The sequence below is a fragment of the Thalia democratica genome, chromosome 1 (genome assembly GCF_965202585.1).
Source record: "Thalia democratica chromosome 1, ktThaDemo2.hap1.1, whole genome shotgun sequence".
NCBI lineage: Eukaryota > Metazoa > Chordata > Thaliacea > Salpida > Salpidae > Thalia > Thalia democratica.
In genome coordinates this window covers 77,174,997-77,192,608 of record NC_139165.1, presented here as the reverse complement: position 1 = coordinate 77,192,608, position 17,612 = coordinate 77,174,997, and positions in this window count along the sequence as shown.

Genomic DNA, 17,612 nt, shown 5'->3' with positions numbered 1-17,612 from the left:
ACTAAAAAAATTGATTTATAGATTTATTTTGGGTGAGTTTACCGTTTTCATAATAAAAACAAAAACTTTAGTTAAATAAATAAGGTTGAACACATAAAAGGTATTTTAGATTAAAACATTTTATTTTAATTGATGAACAAATGATCAAGACTTTAGAAATTAAAAAAAACTTCAAATTAAATCAATAGCTTACTATACGTTATGTAAACAATTTAATTATTTTAGTATATTTTTTATTTAAACTGCTAATATATTTTATGTTTTTCTAAAGTATACTCGTTCGTATTAAAATTGCATTATTGTTAAATTTTGAGTAAGTCTAAAAAATTTTATGTTACAATTCTAACTTTTAGTTTACTAGTTTGATTACCAAAGTATGCAATTAACAAAGATGAGGTAAAACAGTATACTTGCAACTTGTTGACGTGATTCACAATTGTTTCAACTCCTTCTTTCAAGCCCTAAATAATGAGCTTTGTGCGTAACCCATATTTATACTTGTACAAAAATAAAAACTTTTTATGTATAAAATTCTTTCTAAAAATGATATAGTTTATTTACTCAACGTATATATTTCATTTTTTTCTTCAGATGAAAAAATTATAATATTATCTATTTAGGTGGTTTATTATATGTGATGAATTTGTGAACTACGGTTATGTTTAAACATTGTCAGTATCTTAAAAGAAAATAAAATGTTATACTTTAATATCAAATTTTATAATTAATACAGTACAACTACTAAATATTAAAGTAAACAAAAAACATTTGATAAACTTAAAATGCAAATTATCGTCACATTAAGAATTGTTTTTTTTATGTTATCCATTTTTAAATAATCTTTTTAAGCTCCACAATATTTAATAATAATTTTATAACGAATATTTTAATAATACATCTGTTAAATAGCATAAAGACATTTGTTATCAGTTTAAAAGTTTACTTTTTATTTTGATTTTATAATTACTAGAAAAAGTAAGACTCTTGCTTTATTCACATAGTTCATTACCTGAAAAAAGTTTAAAACTTAAAGTGTCACATTAAAGTTAAGAACTTTTACAGTTCTTTGTTTTAAGAATCTCACATAGACCATGAAGATGCTTTCCATCGTCCATAACTTCATCCCATCTAGAAAAATATTCAAATAAATCCTTAATTAATAACATTGAGTTTATGTATGAAATTAGTGCATTAACTTACTATAGGCACAACAATAAGAAAACAACATCGTATCTGATAAAAGTATATACGAAACTTATTAAAATTGCATTTGTGTAGCAACTAATAAAACCCAAAAAAAAGTAATCAGTAACATTAGTTAATTTCAAGAAAACAGTTTTTATTTCGTTATAAAATGTTATGTATTCAACGACAACAAATTTAGCATTTAAAAGTTTAAACTGATTTATTTTAATACGGTGGAGTTTAGTATGATTGAGTTAAAAGTATTGCCTTTAAAATGGTCAAGTTTTAAACTATTGGCTTTTAAATAACCGCGAGTTAGAGACAATAGTAGACCGTTAAGTGGTAGATAGTAAAAGCAAAAGGTTAAAAAAAACACAGAAAAATTACAGCAACTAATACAATTAAATATTCTGTATTGATAAGCAAATTCAAAACTAAAACTTTTAAAACAACAAACTAGTAAGGATAAACTAAAAAACAAAATTATACTTGAAAAAAACTTAGTCTTAGTCTATAAAATCTAAATTTTTAATTTTATTTCTACTGTGTTATATACTCAATTTGACACTAAAAAATATTTTTCCTTCCTATCTTAATAAAGAACTAAGTTAACTACTAATTAAAATGAAATATTTTTTTTTAATGTCATTTAATAAGCGTTTTTTTTCGTAGTCCATAAAAACAACAAGTCAACAAAAATTTTAAGATAATTTAAATTATGTTCATTTTCTACCTTTTTTTTATTTACGCACTTTTGCTGTAGACAAAGTTTGTGTAGACTTGCTAAAGGTTTGAAAAAAAAAATTAAAGTGTACAATTTATTTTTTTATAAACAAGTTTATTGTTGAAACTTTCAGGTTTTTTTTTTAATTTAAATATAACCTGTAACTTTTTTTAATCATTTTTATACTGAAATGAAATTGTATTAAACACATAGTTTTCCAACTGAATTCGATTTTTTAAACTAGAAAATATTTTGTTTGGCTTAAACCTTTTTTACACTTTTCTGAAATAGTAGAGCAGCATATGTTTGACATAAAACAGAAGCTAGTTTACAAGTGTTTAAACTTGAAGATCATCAAGCTTAACAAAAAACAGGTTACTTATTTTGTAAGCTATAAGTTACTTATTATTCTGCTAGTTGTTTTTTAAGATACAAGTTACTTACTTATTCTGTAGAAGTCGTAATGCATAGAGCATTGAGTTCGAAACATGAGATCACTTAACAATAAATACATATAAATACTTTTTAACTCTATACTAGAGAAAAGTTGTAAAATGACAAGTAAAACGCTTACTTTCAACTGATCAATAACAAAAAATTGTTTAGACACTGTATTTATACTAGTGAAATCTAGAATTATTAAAATGTTAAATAAATATTTTGTTATACAGACTAAACTTTATTTATACTTTCAAGCACTTTACTATAAAATAAATTTAAATTGGCAAGTAAAAAAGCACTTTTGATTGACCAATATCTAGAAAAATCAGTAACATAAGTTTGTTTAGTTTACATAAATGTAAAAAATACTTTCAAAATAAAATCTAATTTAGACTAAAAAAACTTAAATACTACTTTAATATCAGCAAACAAAAAAATAGAAAGATTTATTGTTAACGTGATGGAAACTATTACTAAACATTTGTAGATTTTTAGTTTAAATTTAAAAAATTGAAACACTTTTTATTAGGTTAACTAAACTAAGCAAGTTATAGAGTAAAAAAAATTGTTAATAAAAACAAATAAAAAAGTGAAATTTTTGTAATATCGGAAAGAAATAATTTACAAAAAAATTTAAAGTTGAAAAAAAACTGAATCTTATTTAAAGCTTTTCTGAGTTTATAGCTTTACAAAAATGTTAGTAAACAATATTTCGTTAGAAAATTATGAATAAAAAAATTATTAAATCGCTTAACAATGCATAAAGTTAGCATTTAAGGCGTTTATATCAAACTTAACAGCTTTTAATTATTGCTTTAATGGAGTAAGTTTGTATTCTAACTTTTGAATATACATAAAAACTATTTAATTCTTAGTTACATTAAAACTAAAGATAAATTACAATGTTTAAAAAACTTTGAATTTTTGTTAAAAATTTGCTTTTTTGTTTCAATTAATTTCTTTGATAAACTAATTTTTTTTATCTTATTATTTTTTTTATTTCAGTGAAAAAGACAATAGTATTAATAATTCACCCTTTGCTTTACATAAACAAAAAACAGCAAATACTAAAATTATAAAACCACATAGATACGCACTTTTTTTTTAATTTAAAAACTTGAAAGGCTTTCCAAAACAATTTTTATATACATTTTTGAACTAATACCAATAAAAATTTACCAAACTATATGCAGTATTTCGGCTATCTTTCGCAAAGCTTATATACTTACGCCATCAACCAATAAGCACTACACTGCACAGTACGACAATCACATAACAATCAATGCAGTGCAGTCTGGTGCTTGCTAATACTTAACATAATTAGTCATTTGATAAAAATAGTTTGTAATAGCATGCTTATAGTTAGTAATATAACATAAAGGTAGTTTTAAGTATGGCATAATGGTACTTAAACAGCTATAAAATTATTTTTAAAGTAGACTTTTTTAATTAAAAATTATATGAGTACCTTAAAATTTTAAACAGTTATGTTTTATAAAATAAAAAAAAAGGCTTTAAACGAGTTTTTTACTTACAAATACACGATAATTATACTAAAAATTGCTCAATAAGCAAACGTATAAACCAGGAACTAATTTATTTAATGCTTTAAATGTTATAAATCTTTTTCTGTAAATACTTTCTTTTTAACTGTTTTAGTTCTGATTAAAAAAATAATGAAAACAATATTTATTTAAGCCTTACTCACCTAACTAACAACACATTTTTGTTGTTTTTTAACATACACTACAAACTTCTTGTCACGACCTCTATATATTGTATAACCTACTGTAAAGCTATCGTTTAAAAAATATAAAGATTAAGTAGAGGTCGTTATAGTAGAGGTTTTAGTGTATGTTAAAAAAAACTACTAAACTGTTTTGTTACTTAGGTAGGTTTAGTATAACAAATATTATAAACTTTTAGTGGTTTCTTTAAATAAACGTTCAAACAGTTATATATGTAAAGAGGTATAGGTTTAGTTTTAAAAATAAAATTTAATTTTGATATTTTATCAAGTATTTGAAAATTAAATTCTTTTTTTTATTCATTCACCCGGAGTATAACACAAAGTAAACATTTTGCTGTTACAAATACTCGAGTTTATTACGAGAAAAAGAAAGCAGTTCTTACAAAAAAACTAACGCAATTAAAAGTTTTCATACTTTAATTAAAACAAAATTAAGTTTTAAAAGCCTAATAACAAACTAAACAATAAAAACAAAAAATTATGTTTATTTTCAAGTTTCAAGCTATAACGTGGTGCTTATAGAAAAAGGTTCAACAAAACCAAACAAAAAACAAAAGCAAAACTCATTCCGAGTCTAGATGAAGAGTTGCACATGTCTGAGAAGCAGCACTCAACATTGGTGTAGCCCAGATCCAGAGTTCCATCGCAGAGAGTTTTAGTTCCACAATTTTTCGTCAACAGGCCTATTTGGTTTTTGTAGGTGGCGCAGGCTGCAGTGACCCCTTGGATTTCAGAGCATTTCATCTCAAGGATGTGGTTCTCGCACGACGAATCCACGCACATGGCGCATTTCAAGGAAAGAGCGAAACCGGCGAGGCTCAAAAGCACGAGAGCTAGAACAGCCGTCTTCATGATTGCAGTTCTAGAATGGTGTTCAGCATCGCGAAGGCGTGTGTATGAGGTTTTCATTCTGCCTTTCTTTCTTTGGTTCTTCTCTTGCGGTTCATGCTTGCTACCTTTAGATGACGTAAACTATATCGTGTTTAATTTCTTCTTTTAAATTCTTGACTGAATAAACATGCTGTTTCTTATTTTTTTATTTGTTGATAAAACTAAATATTTTCGCTTATAAATTTTACTACTTTGTAGTGTGGTAAAATAACTAGAGATTATTTTAAAACTAACTACTTGTTTAATGTTTAATAGTTTTATTTTAAACATATTTGTTTAAGGGAAAAAATAAATTTTGCAAGGTGTTTATTACAAACATTTATCAAACATAATTATAGATAAATTACTCATTTTACTTTCGATTAGTAAATTTCAACTTAAAAAAAACACAACATTAAACACAGCATTTTATATCTTTGCTTTATAAATAAGATTTAGTTCAAATTAAATAAGTTATACCGATTAACAGTATACCCTGCTTAAATTAAGTAAAGCTTTATGTTATATTTTATAGTGTCAAATTGTGTTGAGCTAAAATTAGTGAATAAAACTTTGTATTACGTTACTTTAAAAAAACAAAATTCTAATTTAGCCAAAGACTGAAGCAATTAATATTTTAAAACTAGTTGAAAAAGTTCTTCTAAAACAAAATTTATAAGACATAATGTAGAAGTGTTTGTTTGTTAAAATTATCTAACTAACATTTATTTCTGCCATCATCAATAAATAATGAACTTTACCACACGACCAACATTAACAGAATCCGAGGCAACCTACGACCGGTTTTGTCCTTATTAGGACTCATTCGGCAGGCGTAGTCGCAAGAAACCGCTGTTGAGATCTAACCAAGAAAGGTTAAGTACAAAGTACTAAAGCGACCGTTAGTGAGTAAAATTTAAAAAGAATGGTATAGCTAAATCATTCACAGCCCAACGTCTCAGACACAGTCAACTTATTGTGAGATTAAAGTCTGTGCTCGTTTGATCAGTTTTAAACAGCATTTACTTCGGCCGTCATCAAAAAATTTGAGATGTTCGCGCCATCAACAATAAATAATGAACTCCACCACTACTAATTCACCGCTTTCGAAAGAAGGTTTTTTGCTACTAATAACAGCACACAAGTAGACCTTCATGATAACGACTTGTTTTTACTTACAGCAGCTGTTGATCTATGGTATCGACTTGACTTTTCCCTGCTAATCCCATACAGAAGGTTATAAGGCTACTGAAATCAGAACTTAAAATTTATAGTGATCTTTAGACTGGTCAAAGTGATTAAGTTCCTAAAGATCAACTACCTAAAAATTATATTCCCAAAACTGTTTTGTCGTTCTATTCTACATTTAAATCGGAAACAAGTGCAACACTCACCAAAGTGAGCAACAATATTCAGTTGATAAAGAGATAGAGACAGAAATTTAGATTGTTTTTTGATGATTTTTATTTTCTGCTGAAGAAGTAAATGAAGCTGAAGTCTTGTCTTCGTGGAACTTAAACGATAAATAATACACACATCTTGCCAGGTTTGCAAAAAGATATATTTCGGCACCACCATTTTCTGTTTGTTCTAGTTATTTACAGAAGCTGGTAACTTGTACGAACAAAAGCGAAATCGATTGCTTCCAAAAATTGGCATAAACTTTTAAGTCTTTATAAAAACTTGAAGAAACAGGAAAATGTTTCTTTGTAGCTAAATGGCGTTGATATGAGTAAATATTATTTAGTAAATTACTTACTTTTATATTTACAAAAATAAACAGTTGCTAAAAAAGTTATTGTTCATCTTGTAGTTCGAAGTTTTATAAATAAAAGTATAATGTAAAGCTTAACATAATAAAAATAATTAAAGTTCGTTATTTTTTAGAGCATTGTAACATTTAATTTCTTTTTATTTTACGTAATACAAGGTACAAAACTCAAGTTTAGTCGTATAATCAGCTTGAAAATTAACATTTAAACTGAGATTTCATATAAGTAGATTTTTTTTACAATGTTCCTTTTTCTGGTGTTAAAATACAATATTTAGACAATAACATTGTGTTTTCTTTTAAGAAACTATTTGAGTTAAATAATTTTTGCTAATTTATTTTTATAAGTTTATTCTATTTTGAAACTACAAAAAACTTAAAACATTTAGGATCCTAGATAGTTGATCCGGTAGATCCCTACACACGACCAACATTAACAGAATCCGAGACAACCTACGACTGATTTCGTCCTTATTTATTTTATCCGTCAGGCGTAGTCGCGAGAAACCGCTGTTGAGATCTGACCAAGCGGGATTAAGTACAAAGTACTGAAGCGACCGTTAGTGAGTAAAGTTGGAAAAAAAATGATATACAGTTTGCTAAAAAATTGTAATTACAGTGTAATTTCTAAAGTAGTTTATGATTTTTTATACTTAAAATTGCTACTAGAATGTTTTTTCTTTAAGTCTTCTATCATTAAAGTGTTAAAATTATAAAATTTTTATATCAAAAGTGTTCTTTCAAAATCAAATATGATTTTCCTCTGCTGCAGGGATATTTCGAGAAGTTTTCAAGTGTTTTTTTTTGTTAAATAATTCATAACTTTTTATCGTAATTTTTAATTAAACTATTTTTCTAATGATGTAAGTATCCACTAACTTGTTAAAAAATTTAAGTAAAGTGTCAAAAAAAGCATTCATAAAGTTTAAATTGTTTTATAAATACATTTTTAATTCATTAATCTGTATTTTAATTTTGTGTTCCCAAAAACATGTTTTATAAGCAGTGTCTTACTCAAAAAATTTCATTAGTACAAATCAATTGATCTTAAAAAGCATTTAATAAGTTCAAACTTTAATTGATTTTTATATTTTAAAGTAACTTTTAAAACTACTAAGTTAGAAAAGAAAAAATAAATCTGCCTTATTTTGAGATTTCTTTAAAGAAAAGATCGTCTTGTTTTAGAATTAATGTTTTTGACAAGTTTTTTTGAGTTTAGTATTTCAATCGTGATTTTTACTTATCTAAATCGTTTAATACAACAAGTAATAACTTTGACATAAATGGTTAAAATCTATCTTACAAATTAGTAACGCATAAAAAATGGAAAATGGCACCCGCTTATTAATATACACATACACAAATTAAACTCTACTAGACAGTATATGAAAATAAAAATTATTTCAGATATAAAATATTGTTTTCAACTCAACTAAAAATTTTTTAAAATTGATTTCTACAAAAAAATTAGTTTGCAAAAAAAAGGGTTTGTTAGTTTGAACTTGTTTGAAAGGCGTTACGGATAAAAATCCATTTTAGTAATAATTGTAAATAGTTACTTAATTTATGACTAGATAATATTTTATAAATACTTAGAAAATTTTGCTACACTATTTTTTTTTTAATTCTTTATATTATTGTAGCTCTAATAAATTACAGTTTACAATTTAATCAAGTAGCAAATTTAGAAAATAATTCTCAAGTACTAAGGGATTTGTTTAGTATTAAAAAACAACTTTAACATTTGAATAAATATTTGATTTATTTCTAAACTGTTGCTGACTAGCATAAGTGTTGTTGCTATTAGTATCTAAACTTTAATGTCTAGTTGGTAAAGTTAGACAATTATTCTTATAAAAGATGAAAAAGATTTGTCTGCTTACTTTTGTTCATTTAATAAATGTTTTTATTTTAAGCATCAGCCTAAAGTTAATAATACTAAAACTTTAGTTCAACTAATAAAATAAATTTAGTAGATCTAACTTTGATAATTCCCTTCAATTATCTAATAGTTGTTTCAATAGTGTAAGAACAAACAATTTTTCCAAAAAGTAATTAGTTCGGGCTTTAAGTGCTTAAGCTTATATAAAAACTGATATAACTTCAAACAATAAAACCATTAGTTTATAGATTTTGAAACAGTGCTGTTGTAAAACTTTATCGAAAAGTTTAATTAACTGATTTGTATCATTTTTTAATAGCTAGACAACATGATTTAAAATACACAGTAACTTTCAAGTAACAGTCAGCAAATATTTTTTAGCTTATTTATTTTACAAATCATGGCGAATGAGCGAAACGTTAGCAAAGCCGACCAAAGCAAGCAGACGAGCCAGTTATTCGAAAAAGAATCGCTAAAGGGAGAGGAAGATGGAAGTTCGATTGGAACTGATAAGCCTACCGGAAAAGTTTTGAAAGATCGCGTAAAATCGACAGTAAAAGAGGAAGCTTTGAAAGAAACCAGAGTATTGTCCGGAGATGCAGGAGTTTCGAATGATTCTGAAAGTTCAATTGGAGACGTGAAAATCTTCAAAGACCAACTCAAGCGTTCATCCGATTCCGAAAGCAGCTCTTCGGTGGATGTCAAAGAAGAAAAAGTGAACAATGACGTCGCGGTGAAGAAAAAGGAAGAGTTGGAGAAGGAAAACGTGGAGTTGAAGAAGGGTGAAGCGGATCTTGAGAAAGAAATTGAAGAATTGAAGAAAAAACTGAAATTTTTTCAACATATTGAAGGAATCGATGAAGCAAAAGAGTTGAAGAAGTGCATTGACGAAGTTGTAGAGGAATTTATGAACAGAAAGTGAGATGCCTCATCATTTTCATCAATGTCCCAGGTGATGTTAGCAAATGCTCTTTACTCAATTCGTTTTAAAGTTGCTTTTTGTCTTTTGTATGATCTAGTGTTGATTAGTTTTACGTATCATTTTTTTTTTGAAAGTTTGAGAGCCAAGGTGTTTCCTTATATTATTTCAAACATAAAAATAAAAGTTATTTTATAAGTTTTGATCCGAAGATATTTTGATTTAAACCTTACCATGTGCATGTACATTTCATACTAGTTTACGTTACTTTTGTTGTTATACCATGTTTTCGTTAGTTTTTTTGTAGTATACAATAAAAACTCTCACATTATGGCTTTGGACATTATTTATATATGAGGAAAAAACTAATTTAATATTAAAAACGGTAAACTAACTTAAAGAAAATTTTGGCATTGCATCGAAATTTAATATTTGATCCGAAATATATAAATTATAACCATTTAAAAAATCTTAAGAAAATACCTAAAAATACTCCAAAAAGTTTAATACTTCCACAGTAAAGATGCCAGTAGATTAAAGTTAACAGTTAAGTTATATTCTAGTTTTAAAACTGAGTTGATAAACAGTATCAAGCCGAATAGTTATGTATTTCTTAAGAACGCACTTTTTTGCCGAAAAACGCTGTGTTAAGAAATATTTATTCTCTTACCTAAAAACTAAGAAAAAAACTATGAAGTTTATTACAAAGAAAATTTAAACATCTGGTTAAAAAATAAAATAATTTTGTTAAACATAATTAAGTTTTAGTAAAACTCTTTAGTTGTAAACCAAATAAGGATTATAGTTAAATAGATTTTTTTGTATCTGTACATTTTTAATTGTTTCTTCAAAATAAAGTACGGAAACAAAAATGTACAAAAATTTATTAAGATGTGTTTAATAAACTAAAGGCTTCATTATAAAAAATTGCAAAGGAAGTGTTGATATTTTTTTTTTAACAGATTAAACCAGGAAATACCTACCTTTTTAACCGCCCTCTTTATTTGCGGGGAAAATCACAAACATAAATATCTACTTACAACACAGAAGAATCTCTTCGTTGTTTTTAATTTTATCAAAATAAAAAAAGGAAAAAACACGAGAATAATGTTTATTTAAGTTTTTTAATATTGTGAATAACGTCTGGAAAAAAAAAACAAAAACGTGTACGACAATAAACAAATATTATTAAAACAACTTGAAGGTTAATAAATCGAAAAAAATACAACAAAATGGCTCAGATCATACCTGTTTTAAATGAAAATTAATTATTTAAAATAAAGGTAAATAAAAAAGTTCAATATGCGGCCTGCAGACCACATGGGGACAAATAACTTTTTAGTTTTTAAACAGAAGTCTTTAGATGAAAACATTTTAATATATTAACTAAAGTTAAATTATATGTTGCCCTAACTTCCAAATTTTTTTTTTTCTGTTTTGATAACCTACAAAGTATATAAAACAATATAACAAAAAAAAAGAGTATAGACATAAATTTTATTTACAAGTTTTAGAATTTTGGTAAATAAATAGCTTTAAGTAACTGCTAAATATAAGATTTATACTCTTAATTGATTTAAAATAGTAGTCAATGTAAACTCGTCTAAAAAAAACTGTTATAGGTTATTAAACTACATTAGTTTGAATCATTTAATTGTTTTATATGTGTAAAATTTGTTTTAAAATACTTTTACACTTATGTATCTTCTTACTGAAATAAAATTAGTTTCAAATCTTTTCCGAACTTTCTTCTTCGAAAAATAATAACTAAGACGTTGAGAAGCCGAAAAAATTAGTTCTATTTAAATTTTATGCTCTTATAAGAAGAAATGCAACTTTAAGTAATCTAATAACCTTTTTATAATATAATCAAAAACTCTCACAAACATTTAAAAAAATCTTAAAATCTTTATTGTTATATAGTCTTTATACTTAATATTTTCGTTTTAACAAAGCCTTAACTTTAATAAAAGTATTTATTTAAAACCTATTTCTTATAAAAGTAGTATACTAAAAAACCTACTTTTAGATGCTTTATTTATATATCAAACAATTTATCAAAAAATTTAAAAATAATTAATCAATAAAAATAGAAAAATAAAACTTGTTTTACTAAGTAAATTTAAAATCACGTTACACATTGAAGACTTTCTTTTTTTATTTTTTTTACTTTTTTACTGCTCCAGAGTTAAACTTGTTATAATAAAAGTACTGTTTACGAAAGTTCATACAACTGCTTTAAGATCTTTTTTTACTAACCCAAACAACGCTGGTATGTACAGGCTTACTGTCAGAATAAAACTTAAATTTTGTATACTAATAATAAAGTGTTCTACTAGTTATTACTGCTAATTATAAATCATAATCTGTATATATCACTTTAGATTAGGGGTGAAAATAAAGAAAAGGTCCGCGAAAATATTTATTGTGAGTTAAATGAAAATAAAATGCTCTGGTGCGTCAAAGACTTATTTTTTCCATATCTGCCTGCCGAATAAAAATGTTGCCCACCCCTACTTTAAACCATTATTAATTTGTTTATTTGTCCTTGATGATCTACTTTTAACAGCAAAATAGTGTACTACTCAAGTAAACTTAGCTGAACATTAACATTGAAAGATATTTTAGAGCAGCAAACTTTCCGAAATTTGAAATAAACTTTCTGTATATTTGTTAAACATACAAAACGTTAAAAATTTTGAGTAAAAGTAGTTGTTTATAAAGTTTAACAGGTTCGAAAAACTTAAAAAATTTTATCTATTATTTTTGTTTTATACACTTTACTTATAATATACATAACTTAAGTTAAAAGGAGTACAATAAAAAAGTAAATTGTTTACATTTTTATTAAACACAAAACAGAAAAAATAATTATTGGCAGTTACTGGTATTTTTGACAATATGTTTAAGCCTATTACTGTTAGTAAATAAAAATTTGTATAGATTGAAATAAAACTATTTATTTTTCCTTTAATCATTTTTATTATGACTAAAATCCGATGCAACTTAAAAAAAAAACTAATAAATAATATAAGTTGACCTTAAATAATAGCAAACGAGAAACAAATCAACAGTAGTACTATACATTAATATCAGAAACACTTAAAATACTAAAACAACTTTTATTCGTTTGTTTAGATTTAGAGTTTAGAATTGCGGAATGTTTCTATAACTTTATAATGACGAGTTAAAACAATACACTTTATAAATACTAATGCTAAGTGAAATAAGTTGTTGAATGTTTAGATATAATTTTTTTAAACTGTGTTCAGTTCAAAAGTCAACATTTTGTAAATGTTTTTTAGAAATTACATAATTATTAGAAAAATAAAGTTAATTAAACAGTACTTTAGTATGAGTTCCCATTATTCTATATATTTAGTTGATATCAAGTAAACTGTTTAAATAAGTGTAAAAGTAAATTTACTTTCTAAAAAGATGTTTAGAAAAAAGGTAATCTTGATCAGAATTATGAATAAAAATTTAAAACAATTGTTGTCAATTTAAAAACTAATGACTTAAATGTTGCCTAATAGTAATGCTTTAACTAATTTAGAGCTATATATTTTAAAGGTTAAACAAACATGCTAAAACCTTTATCGTACAAAACTTCATTTGTTTAATATAATTTTTTTAAATAAAGTTAATAAGAAAAATTAACTGTTACTGCTATGTTCTATATACAGCTTGTTAAAAGAAAACAAGTCGAATTTTTATTAGTATTTTACCACAGTATCTGCATATATATTTTTGTCATCAACAACATTATCAACATATTTTTTCTTTTGATCTTCGGCTTCAGCGTATACTACTTTTTTATTATGTTCAAAGTTTGCATCAACTGTTTGTTTATGAAAATTGTTAGGCTACAGAAAGATTGCAATGGAATATAATATAATCAGTTTCACAAATTTTATTGAAAAACATTTTACATAAAAAATAAACAACAAGTTTAACAAAGAATGTTAATTTTGACAAGTTGTTATAAATTATATATATATATATATTCCACTATAATTATTAATATTCAAATTTAAATAATAATTTAAAAAAAGGGTTTTATCAGTTTTTTATAAAAGTTGATTAAGCCAAAAAATATCTGTTTCACCTAATATTAAAATTTAACAGAAACAAAAAATATCTTAAAAAGTATAACTACTATAAACTTATTATTAGAAACAAAATATATTAGAAATTATACCATGATTTTCCTCTTCTAAAATTCATTCAGTAAAAATATTTAAAACGAACACTAAATATAATGGTTTGTATCTTCAAGATACACTGCTTTTTTATCATATTCAGAATTAGTATCAACTGTTAATTTTTGTAAAATATTAGGTTTCAGGCTGGTTTTTTAGAAAATTGAACAATTTTAAACAATTATAAAGATTGATTTAAATAGTTATTAAACGAAACAGCAAAAACTAAATGCTAGAAGTTAAAACACTGGTTATTTTTTGCGACAGCTTTTTATACAATTTTTTTCTACTTATCTGCATTGATCAAAACCAGTTTTTTTAACATAAACTGTAAATTTGTTAAAGTTGATGTTTTAGTAATAATCTAATTGCAACGGGTAAAACATAAAAAATTATCCGTTTGACCGAAATAAAAGGACTGTAGATCCATTAAATGGTCAATTAAAAACACAACTTGTAAATTTAGTACTAGCAACTATTTTTTTTGTGCATTACTTTGTTTTATAGCTAACTTCGACTAAGAATAAAACATATTGAAAAAAACTGACTGTTTATGTTTGCATATTCCTCTAAAGTTTCGTAAAAGTTTGTTGGAGTTTCTGTAAAAGTATATATCAATATTTGAAATCATTAAAACTCATTTCAAGTAAGTTGTTGGCTTGATAAAAATTAAAAGTATAGCTAATACTTAATAATTAAATTGTGTTATATAATATAATTTTTGATTTAAAAAAAACGTGCTTAAGAATTTAAATATATAGTAAAACGTGTTTAATAAAATTACTTTATATGTTAAAAAAAAACACAGCACTTGCTACCTTCCATTTGAACTTTTTTCTTACTCTGTTCCGTAATATAAAATCAAATACATGAAAATGCTATCTTTAGATTTACTGTTATATTTTGTCTTTATATTACAGTAAAACATACTACTTTTTACTGTCTTTAACATACAGTAAAAAGTTTTAAGTACATACGTACTATTTTTGTTTTAAAATATCTAGATAATTCTATTCGTGTAAATAGAAATATACTTACTTGAATTTAACTTCTTGCTTTCTGATTTTTTCAAAAACGAAATGAAAATGAGAAAAATAAAGTTAACTGCAGCATAAGCGATTAATGATACAGGTATATAAATCATTTTTAGTTTTTTTATTTAAACAACTATACCTGATAAAATTTACAATGTTTTAAAATACATTTAGTTTTAAAATTTAAAAGAATATTATTTTCAATATGATGATAAAATAAAAAGCTATTAATTAAAAGTTACTAAATTTTTTAGTCATAGATTCTTTTTCTTACTTATTCTATGTTCATTTAGTTTGAAACATTTTAAACAATTGTTTTACGTAATGATATACACAAAATGTTCTATTTTCCATTACTTATATACTATTACTATTTGTCTGTGCTTTTATATGAACCTAAATTAAGAGTTTATAAACTAGCTTTAAAAATTGTATTATTTTTCTGAAACAATGAAATTCTAACTACATAAAAACTAAAGCTTAATTTGTATTGAAGTCTAAACTAAACTTTTTTGTTCTAACAAGTTTTATATCTGTATTTACTCTTAAGAAATAACCCTAAGATTTAATTAGCTCTAGCACTTAACTAAAAATTTAATTGACTACGTAAATCACATTAGTGAATAGATAAAAATTTTCTTCAATTTTGCTACCAACTTGCAAAGCACAAAAAGTTTTACTCAACAGGAAGTGAATACTAAGTAAACGTAAAGCGTAGATTTTAATGGAAATCTCATTGAATAGTAATAGTTTATTGAACAAAAACGAAAAAAACATTTGCTCAAAAATTTTTTGGTTAAATGACCTGGATAGCAAAAAGACCTCTCAGTCATCGAGTTGCATACCCAAACTTAATCAAGGTTATAATCAGCTAAAAATGAAAAAGAAAAAAAAGCTAAACTCTAAAACGAAAAGCTATATGAAAAATGAGACTATTAAACTTTACAACATTAAATATTTTTGTAAAAAAAATAAAAATAAATATCCAAAAAAATTAAAGAACTTGAAGTAGGTAAGTTTTATGCTTATTGTAAAAGTTTTTAAAATATTTACTAGTAAAAACGGAAAATTCACTTAATTATAATATAAGTAAAAGTTTACAATGATAGCAAGTTTTATTTTTATGATACAATCTTAAACTTTCTATATAAATATATTTTATAAATACTTTAGCTACTTTCTATTAATAAGTATATTGTCTAATTTATTTGAAGCAAACTTGATGTGTATTCCATTAATTGTAGATTAGGTTTTTTATAAATAAATGCTACCGTTTGTTTTTTTTAATCAAACTATTTTAGATATATCTATCTTAAAAAACCCACAAACAATTATTATGCACTTTAAAAGTTGCATCTAGTAATGTTCGTCTAATAATGAAATGTGAAAATCTACGTATTCCTTATCTAACAAAAAAATAGTACACACAATCCTGTTTAAATCGACACCATCTTTAAAATACCTTATCGTAAACTAGAAAAAAATATTATAGAAATTTAGATTACATAAAACTTGAGCATTTCTTAGTAAAACTATCTTTACAAAAGTTTTTTTTCATCAGTTGTTAAAAGTACACCTACTTGCTTTTAAATGTTAAAACTAATGTACATTCGCAACGTCTTTTTAAAACTATAACTATATTTAAATATATTGTAACAAAAACGTAATATGAAGTGTGTAATTACTAAAAAAGTTTAAACAAACAAGCTAACTAAACTTTTAAAGATGATGACTAATAGGATTTTACGTAAAAACAAAACTTATTTATATATCACCCTAAATAGCTGTTTATATTTACTTTATTTAAATTTATCCTTACTTGTTCTACATAATTTATATTAAAAACACTCTTTCGTTATTATAAAAAATATTTTGCTAAAAATTAATGTGTTAATTTATTTACAATATTTACGTTGATAGTTTTTTTCAACATGAAAGTCAAAGTTTATTGTCAAACAAAAAAAAATCTTATCAGTTAAAATAAAACAAACTTTGACAAATTCTACTTTTAGTTAAGTAGTTGTTAATAACAATTGTTTATAAATTTTTCTGATAAAAAAAACAAGATGATGCAAACGAGGAAGATAATAGAAAAACTGTTCATAAAAGTTTAATTAAAGTTTAAAAAGTTTAAACTTTTTGTTTTATACTTAGAGAATAAATTAAGCCTTTCAACTTTTTTTTTCAGTTGTAAATATTTGTTATGCCTTTAAGAAAAAATAATTGTTGTTTCCGTTTTTAGAAATTAAAATGTGTGCAACCGTTTTTAACAAATAAAGGTCAACAAATTTATAATAACTTAACCTGTTAAAAACTGTTGTGTAATAATGTATTAAGCTCGTAAAAAATTACAAAACAGTTGTGACGTCACATTTAGGTGAGTTTCGGTTCGCTGCACACGCAACCGACCGGAACCTCCATTTTCCTCGGCATCTTTTAGCCGTTGATGACGTCATGGACGAGCTTCAACGTCATCACCGGGTAGCTGAAAGTTCTCCTGTCGTGACGGAAGGTTCCGTTGTTGTGACGCAGGAGGCAGTGACGGCACGCGCAGCACGCCCAATTTATCACTGTAGGGGATCTCCCGTTCACCACTTCCTGTATGTTGCCATGGAGAAATTGAGAACATTAAGTTTCGGAAAAATGCCTCAAGTCGAAGCAGCTACTTTACATAGAAATTGAGTAGTTTTAGTTGAGGTGTAGGCAGGTTTGATTAAGAGTTTTTTTTAGACTTTTGAAATTTTTGTCAATTCTTAAAGTATTTATACTAAATAAAAAAATGTAAGTGTATTAAAATTTTTTTTTTTAATATATGCATATAAAATCTCACACTT